This window comes from Fukomys damarensis, unplaced genomic scaffold (genome assembly GCF_012274545.1).
Source record: "Fukomys damarensis isolate Sample0158 unplaced genomic scaffold, DMR_v1.0_HiC HiC_scaffold_33, whole genome shotgun sequence".
Classification (NCBI taxonomy): Eukaryota; Metazoa; Chordata; class Mammalia; order Rodentia; family Bathyergidae; genus Fukomys; species Fukomys damarensis.
Window position 1 is genome coordinate 22,339,807 of NW_022900945.1, and position 9,189 is coordinate 22,348,995.

General features: G+C 39.8%; 1 pseudogene; it reads right to left on the reverse strand.

Moving 5' to 3' along the window:
• Positions 1-5,365: 5,365 nt before the first annotated feature.
• LOC104870878 overlaps positions 5,366-9,189 on the reverse strand; it is a 16,640-nt pseudogene continuing 12,816 nt past the window's right edge.

The following is a 9,189-nucleotide window of genomic DNA, read 5'->3' on the forward strand; positions in this document are numbered from 1 at the left end:
ATTTAACTTTTTGGGGGGAACAACTTTTCTACTACAAGAGGCAATGGGGCCCAAGAGCTAACTTTGTTTAAATTATAAAGAAGCTCTGTGCGATGGAACTTCAGTTTCGTTGTGTTTTATACACGTGCTCACCAGGATGTGCACTTGGACACTGTCTCAGTCCCTGGAGTTGTGATCTGTGTACACTAGTACTGCAGTTTGGACTTGGAGAATTCCTCATTTTCCTTAGACTCTGCATTTCCACCTAACTAGGAGATTGAAAAATTAAAAATAACACTAGCTGCAAGAAGTCGAAGACAGCCAGGACTGGAGGATTCAGTATTCACTCCTTTCACTAGCTGTGGTTAAAAAATGCTTCTTGGAAATAATTTTAATTTTTAATACTGAGACGTTAACTCCTTTGGCTATGTTACCCAGTGAGGAGAGCAACTTTGTAGGAATAAGGGAAGGGTTTTTCATTTGTGCAAGTCTTTGCTTCCTAGTTTTTAGGTGGATCGTTGTCTGTTCTTCCTTGTAAAATATGAGACTGAGGAGAGTGGAGCAAATCCCTGAGCACCAGTAGTTGTGGTTTGGTTAAGGAAGAAATACAACTAGAAACCAATCAAAAGACTATTTAGAAAACTGGGTGCAGACCAAGAGCAGCATGGCCACAAATAAAGTATGGCTATTGTGTGTGGCAATATGGATTTATGTGCTAATTATTTAAATTTGATTATCACATATTGTATACATATTATTGAATTATCACACCAAACCCCATGATGTAAAATAGAATAATTACAATTAATAAAATTAAAGTAAATTTGAAACATCAAAGTAAAATAAATTACAGACATAAAAATATATTTCTAGGTATCAGTGTGCAGACATGTCTGGGCATAGGAAGCACATTGCGGCTATTATCATGTCTTTTCCTTTGTTTTCTGGGGAAAGAGAGATATGTAAGATACAATATCTTCTTCCACATGTTTTAGTAATTACAAGTTGTTAGGGAATTGATCATGTTAAAGTACGCTGTGACGCCGCCTCACACTGCATTCTCTCACATGTTTTAGTAATTACAAGTTGTTAGGGAATTGATCATGTTAAAGTACGCTGTGACGCCGCCTCACAGGCTGCATTCTCCTGGTACATCTTGGTTCCTAAAATGACCTCATGCCCTTATCTCTGGTTTCTCTCCCCCGCAAGGCCACAGTGGTCCAGGAAAGTTGAAACCTGTGTCTGCAGGACTGGGCCCATAAAAGCAATCTGGCCTGTGAGGGGTTAAAAGTAGCTCACTCCTCCTAAATAAGCAATAGCCCACCCAAAACTGATAAAAGGACCTTCCTTTCTTTGTTCTTCTCTCTCCTTCTGCTTCTTCCTCCTCTCTCTCTCTCTCTCTCTCTCTCTCTCTCTGACTTCCTGCCTCCTGCTCGCCTCCCTACAATAAAGTTCTCCTGCTGGACCTCTCGGTGCATGAGTGGCCTAATTGGGAAGGGGCACCCGAAAGGACACGCGAACCCCCTTTCACAAGTAGACTTAGGTTTTCTTAATGGAGAACAGAAAAATTTTAGGATGGTCCCATCCAATCTCACCAGCAGTTGTTTGGGTCACCAATGGGCCCAGATGTCCAGAGCAATGTTGCCCAACCTCTCAGAGGAATGACCAAATCCGAAGGACGGTATCAATTCCTCCCAATCGAGAAGAGGTGTTTTACCTCTCCTGCCTTTTTTCTTTTTTTGGCAGAATTTATATCTTTCTTTCTTCCCCTTTTCTTCTTTTCTTTTGAACTCTTCTTCTCTCCATGACGCCTGCTCCTCCTGCTCCTTGGGTTTCTTACAAACCTGTTCAATCAGAAACTTCCCAGAGATTATTCTGCACATTGTTTTCAAAAGTGCATCATTTCCAATCAAATAGACAGAAGTAAGATCATTGAATATGAACAAATAGTTACTCCTCCTGAAATCTACTTCTGTTTTAGAAAGCATTGTAAGTTTGAGGATCATTTAACGTACACAATGGAAAACCATTATCTACTAAGGAACAAATATATTCTTTCATTTGGCTACATGTTTCCTAATTATACACCTGATGAAAATGTATTTGTGTGTGCACAAAATTATACAGAATCATCATAGCAATCATAAAAAGAATATTTATAGTAGCTCCAAATGAAAATCTCCCAACTGTCCATTCACCGTTATTAGGTAATCAATGTGACATATTTGTTACACAGAAAAATTTATGGCAATAAACATTTCTAATCTCTAGTCACACGGAAGATAAGTAAACATCACAATCATCATGTTGAGCAAAAGGAATTGGACACAAAAGGTACACATTGTGTGATTCCACTTAGATGAGGTTTACAAACAGACAAACCCAATGTCTAATGTAAAAAAGTTTGCCTCTGCTGTGTCTGGGTCACCTATAGAATTTGGAGTCTCCTCTGGAGTCATTGGATAATTTGAAATAAGATTCCTACATGGGCTGTCAGAAAAAGTTGTTCAGATTCTACCGTTGCCAGTCAGTGTGTCTCAAACCATAACCTAAGAATAGCTGGCAAGGGCTCACGAGTTCCACTTGTTCCTTCTTACTGTTGCTTTGTTTTCAGCCCACCAGTTTCCTAGTTTTGTAATGTTAAGAGATAAGGTTATTCCTAGATTTTCTTTGGAACCAAATTCCAGTGTTTATTTTAGGACACAAACTGAAACTATGTGAACAGATCGAAAGTGAAAACAAGGCAAGGCTTCTCGGAAAGAGGAGCATTGCTAGGAAATCAGCAGATTTTCCTTCTCACCAGTAAAATTTGTGTTTACATCAGACCACCAAAAGACAGCTTCAGGGACAAGTAAAGTTTGAACTTCATATGTACAAGAACTGAATTTTGTACCTACCAAGCTTCTTTCCAGAGAAAGTTAAAAGTTAAATCGTCTGAAGTTAAATTTAGAAATATTGGATAATAATTTAATTTCAGGTAATTTTAATGAGATTCTATTCATGAAAAATACTTGATGAGACCATAAAAGCATATATACTCCAAGACTTACAGGATTACTAGATCAGTGAATTTATTAGTGATTATTTTTATTTTTCTGTTTTTTTTAAATTTAATTTATTGGTACATTTTAGGGATACAGTACAGTTACATTCATTACTGGGATCCTGTACCTTTACATGCCAGGTCTTGTTTCTCATTTTTTCCCCTTTTCCCCACCTGCCCTTCACCCCCTCCTCCCCTCCCCACTTCAAACACTTGAATTCCATTTTTACATTTTCTCATATTTTTTTCCTTTTCTCTTATTCCCCCTTCCCTATCCTTCTCACTGTCCCTACACATTTGGTCTGGGTTTTTTGTTTTTTTGTTGTTGTTTTGTTTTGTTTTGTTTTTGTGGAGTAAGAAGAATTTGTTTACATGAATAGGAAGTGTTAATACAACAATCATACAAATACATATGGATAATATAAAGCATTTTCCATTTTACAAAGGAAATTATTTCAAGAAACAATTTCTGGTAGCCCTACATACTGGGTACTGCTTTTCAACTGGTCACTTACTGTTAGAAATTTATTTACAAGCAATAGTTATGTACATATTAGTATTAGATTGGGCACACATAACTTGTTTATGTACTAGTATTTTAGACTGCAGAGGCTGCTTAGAATAAGGAACTGTATGGGCTTCAACAGAAATAGGCTTCTGATTGATAATCACTGCAGACAAGAAAGGTGCATGGTTGGACTTCCAAATTAGATAAAACTGGATGACAATAGCATGTTGTAATTAGGACAAATTTTAATTTTATTTATGTGGCAGTTTATGTAAATATTTTACAATTAGCCATGTTCTATGTGTCTGGATACTGAGCCCTTTTTGTAATAAGCACAGGGAACTCTCTACTCAGGAAGAGCTCCCTTAAGGATTAGAAGCACTGGCTTTTGAATCAGTAACAAAGTCATTGCTAAATGGCAGAAGAGTGGGTAAAGAGTCAGTGAAGTTTAGAGCATGAGTTGGGTCAGGAGGAAGAGCAGGACAGGATACACTTCTATGAACAGGTGTGGCGAGTAGCAGGCCTGCTAACACATGCCAGTTATGCCCTGTTCCAGGGCTACAACCTGCTACACCCCCATTCCCCTGAAGGGTCCTGCTCCTAAAAATCACTGCAAGGTCAGAATTCCTGCCACAGAAATTCCCTGTTTTCATGCCCAAATGTTTCAAAGGGAAGGCACTCCCATGACTACAGATAGATTCTTTAAAAATTCCTATCTCCTTGCTATTATCCAGGCACATATATGTGCAATGCAATATTCAACAAAGTTTAATTTAAGCATTTTCTTATTGTAACCAAAAACCTGGCATGGAATTTTGACTTCAAGGATTTAGGCTCCCTCTTATGTAACCACCAAGGGATACTGGTGTTGGTCATAGAAGATGACATCTGACAATGGGCCACTTAGCTTCATCATATAAGGATACAAAGAACCAAGGTGAAAAGCCAGAGAGCCCCTGTGGGTGGCTGTCAGGGACAGTGTGAAACCAAATGCACAGTGGTTCAAGAACCTCAAAAAACCCATTTGGTGCCATCATGGCTTAGCTCAAGGGAATTTCTTTGTGTGTTGTATTTTCTTTCTATTTTTGTGTTGTTGTGGATCAAACTTAGGGCCTTGACCATACTAGACAAGTGCTATATTGCTGATTTACAACCCTAACTGTATCCCTGCAGGATTGTAAGTCATCTCCAGTCCTGTGAAGAATCAGGTATAGTATATAAGAACATAGCTATTATACAAGTTCCAAGAAAAGAAATTCTGAAACAAGGATGAAGGCATCCTCTATATGATGATAAGACTTCAAGCCAGGAATAAAATGTGAGTCAAAATAAATAGCAAAATAAAAGACAGACAATAAGAAGCAGGGAGATAGATCTGTCTAAAATGGAAAGCAGGGGACCAAGAGATGAGGGGAGAAATGAAAAAAAGAATTAAGATGTGCCATGTACATGCACCAACTCTGTACAAGGAAAAGTTATTTACTGCAAACATGGACTAATAAAAAGTATCAGGAAGAGCTCCCCATGTTGCTCTCAACAGATTTAACTGCCATGAGAGTGACATCATGCATCAATGGCTGTGCAGAGGAAACAACCCGGCCAGAATTTAGGAAACAGAAAATCTTTAAAAAATTTTATTGGTACATTTTAGGTACACATGATGATAATAGGCATCACAGGGAATTTGTACCTGTGCAATATATATATATATATATATTTCACATTCCCCTCTCCTTTCTTCAACCCCTTTTCCCCTCCTTATTTACAAAAGCTTTGCTTTATTTTTTCCCCTCTTTTCTCATTTTTTCTTTCCCTTCCCCTCGTCTTTGTGCCCCTCATATTTGAACATTTTCTTCCTATTCCCCAATATCTATTGTACATTTTGTTCCTTATTTACACTTTTGATTTCACACAGTAGAGAAACAGTGTGTTAGTTAAACAAATGTGTCCCATTTATTTCACTTAAGAGTATGGTCTCAAGATGCAACTATTTACCTAGACATATCTTAAGCTTATCTTTCTTTATGGCGGAGTAGTATTATGTTGTGTAAAAAACCCACATCTTTATGCATTCACTGGGTGATAGGCTCTGGTACATACTTTTAAATTTTTAACTTAATAAAGTGAAACTAACATGACAGTCTTCAAAACAGCCTCAGAAAAACAAAAGAAGCCTGCTTATAGTTTAATAAGAGATTTTTTTTTCATTTTTTCACTCATAATTTTCAACCCTTCACCAAATAGTTTGGTGACACCTGGCAATTCTGAAAGTAGCACATTGCCAATCCCATCAATGATGCGTGCACCCAAAGAGTGTGCTTGCTTCTTAGTTGCCTCGTATTCTTTTTGTAGTCGATGCATCTCTATGTTCATCTCCTCCGCTTTCTTTGCAAATCCTTCCTCAAGCAGGTCTTTTTGGATCTATAAGCAGAAAATCACACTCATTGAGGGTCTGGGGTTTGCCCTCAACGATTGCATCTACTTCCACCCCCAAAGTGCTCCTTGATGGCAGTGTCTGATGTTTCACGTTCCCTGGCTCCTAGTTTCCTAGGATTCCCTCAGTGCCTCCTTAGTGAGAGTAAGGAGGGATTGGGCAGAGACAGGCTTGACAACTGTCCCCATGATATGTTCTAGGCCCCATGCAGACGCACCTTCACCTTGTGCTCCAGCATCTTTTCCTGCTCCCTCAGAATATTCTCCTTTTCCCTCTCCATCTGCTTTTTCAGTTGAGCCATGTTTTCCTGGTAGCTTTTCTCTTGTGCTTCCATCATTTGCTACTGTTCTTTCTGTTTCTGTTTTAGCAGCTCCTGTTCCTTCTCAGCTGCTTCCTTCATGGTCCGCTCGGCAGCTCCACAAAGATTTTAGAAAGAAAAAGAACCAACAGTCAGGCTTGAGTTTAGAGACCAAATTGATTTTGAAAAGGACAAGAGAGAAATCATTTAATGCTCCTGGTCCCCGCGTCTTCTGGAGCACATTTGTTAGAATTCACCTGACTAGCTACACACCTGCCCTCTTATTTTCAGATTAGGGGGAGCAGGAGATCTAGTGTAGGAGAGGACTCTCATTGTTTAAGGAAGATTTTCCTGACCAATTAGCCAGAGGGCTTTGTGGCAACCTCCCCTCAGCCTCCACAATCGTACCTGCTAAGGCCTTCTCCCCATCAGTGAGGGCTTTGTAAGACTGCAGGATGGATTTCTCTATAGCAGCCTATGATTGTACTAAGCTCTGGAGTATCTCATTTGCCTGAGGAACCAAGAATGGGCAGAAAAATATCAGGGAGCAAATATTTTCTTGGGCAGATTACTATTCTCTAAACTTTATGGTTTTGTATCCTCCTTAAGATTTCCTTGCTTCCTTTCTAGCCACATTCACAATATAAATTCTTGTCTCTTTTGTGGGACTTCAAAGCCTTCCATTCCAGTCTCTATCCTAGCTTTCCATTCTTGTTTCACAAAGTCTTCTACCATGAACCCCAGTGTCATACCTTTTCTCTAGATGTCCCCTCAAAGCCTAATGTGGTCATAGGTTGGGCTTTTTCAGAGGTGGCTAGAGTGTATGATGCTGGTATTAAGTATGTGCAATTACTATATCAACCTACTGATGGGTTTGGTACCACCCTAATTCTGGTAGTCTAGACAGAGTATAAAAGAGTCAGAAAGAAGCTGCTAAAGCCTCTTGCTCACCTGCTTTGCTACCTTCTGCCCACCATGAACGGTTTCTCCTCTGCAATGCCTGTCTGTCATGCCACCTTATTTTGCAGACAGCCAATTATGGACTAAATTCTCTATAAGTTATGAACTAAATAAGCCTTTTCTTCCTTAACTTGTGAGTATTGGGCATTTTGTCCCAACAGTGAGAAAAGTAATGAAGACAAAATTTGATACCAGAGAAGTGAGGTCTCTGCTGTGACTGTATGTGACCATGTGGTTTAGGAGCCTTTCAAACTGGCTTGTGGAAAGAGGGAAGAGTAAGGAAAGGTTTGGATATGCTTCCGAAAAAGTAGAACTGGAACACCTGAGGCTGTATCTGATGGAAGATTCTGGTCAGAGCTCAGAAGACTACAGGCTGATAGAAATCCTGCTGGAAAAGACCAGACTCAGCAGATTTCTGCTAGGAAAAAGGACTGCATTGGCTGTTGGACTCCAGACAATGTGTGTCATGGCTTGGCAGAAAGTTTTTTTTGCAGTTTGCTTACGTCCAGAGACTTTGCCTGAGACTGAGATTAAAGGCAGCAGACTAATTAATCTTGTAGAAAAAATTTCAAGATGTTCTAATGTTCAGGTGGCATGGATACTGTTGGGGACTTTTAGTCAAGATTTATGTTGAGAATCAAGAGCAAAGAGACCAGCAGGATGATTTAAAACATTTTGAGTTTGGCCAGAAAGGAAGCTCCAGTAAAGCTGTGGACTACAAAGGTAGAGCAGAGGAGATCTTGTTTTCTGAGAAGTAACAGGAGTATCAAAAAGCGGGCATCACAAGAAGGCATCCACCCAGATTCTAGAAGAAGACCTATGAGGCCAGCCAGTGTGCCCCTGAGAGGGCAGTGTATGAAGCTTTGGTGTGAGGCCAAAGATCCCAGAAAGTTGGAGAAGTCAATGTGGATTGTCCAAGGAAATCTGGAAGAAGTAAGCAAAGCCAGCCAAAGAAGAAAGTCGTGGGAGCTACAACCACCAGAAGAACCATAGGGGTGGAGCCATCCAAGCCCATTGGAGTTCACTTCTAGCCACAGATTGCCTCAGATGCTACACATGGAATTACAGAACTTAATGTTACCCCTGCTGTATTTTGGACTTACTTAGGTCTTATTCCTCTGTATCTCCCTATTTGTACCTTTTAAAATGGTAATGTTTATCTTGTGCCTTTGTATGTTGGAAGTGTTTAACATTCTTTTCACTTGTACAGGGGCTCAGAGCTAAGAGTTTTCCTTAAATCTCAGAGGAGACTTGGGACTTGGACTTTTCAGCAATGCTGCAACTGTTAGGACTTTGGCAACTCTTAGAGATGAACTAAATGTCATTTGTGTATAGGAATATACAGGAATCCTTGGGGGGCCAGGGGTGGAATGTTATGATTTGTGTCTAGATATCCCCCCAAAGGCTCATGTGGTCATAGGTTGGGCTTTTTCAGAGGTGGCTAAATCTAGAGTGTGTGATACTGGGGTCACGGGTGTGTGATTACTAAATCAGTCCACTGATTGGTTTGGCATTCCTTCAGTCCTGTAGCTTAGACAGAGTACAAACTGGGCTGCAAGAAGCTGCTAATGCCCTTTGCTTGCTTGTTTTGCTACCTACTGCCTGCCATGAACGGTTTTTCGTCTGCCACCCTAATTCTGGTAGTCTAGACAGTGTATAAAAGAGTCAGAAAGAAGCTGCTAAGGCCTCTTGCTCACCTGCTTTGCTACCTTCTGCCCACCATGAACTGTTTCTCCTCTGCAATGCCTGTCTGCCATCCACCCTGCTTTGGACCCGGCTGATTATGGACTGAAACCTCTACAAACGGTGAGCTAAATAAACTCTTCCTCCCTTAACTTGTGAATGCTGGGTATTTTGTCTTAGCAGTGAGAAAAATCCTCAAAACATACTCTCTGTTGTTTCATATATTTTAGCATTCTTTTCTTCTTTTAGTATGCTTGCATCTTTTTTTTTTTTTTTTTTTTTTT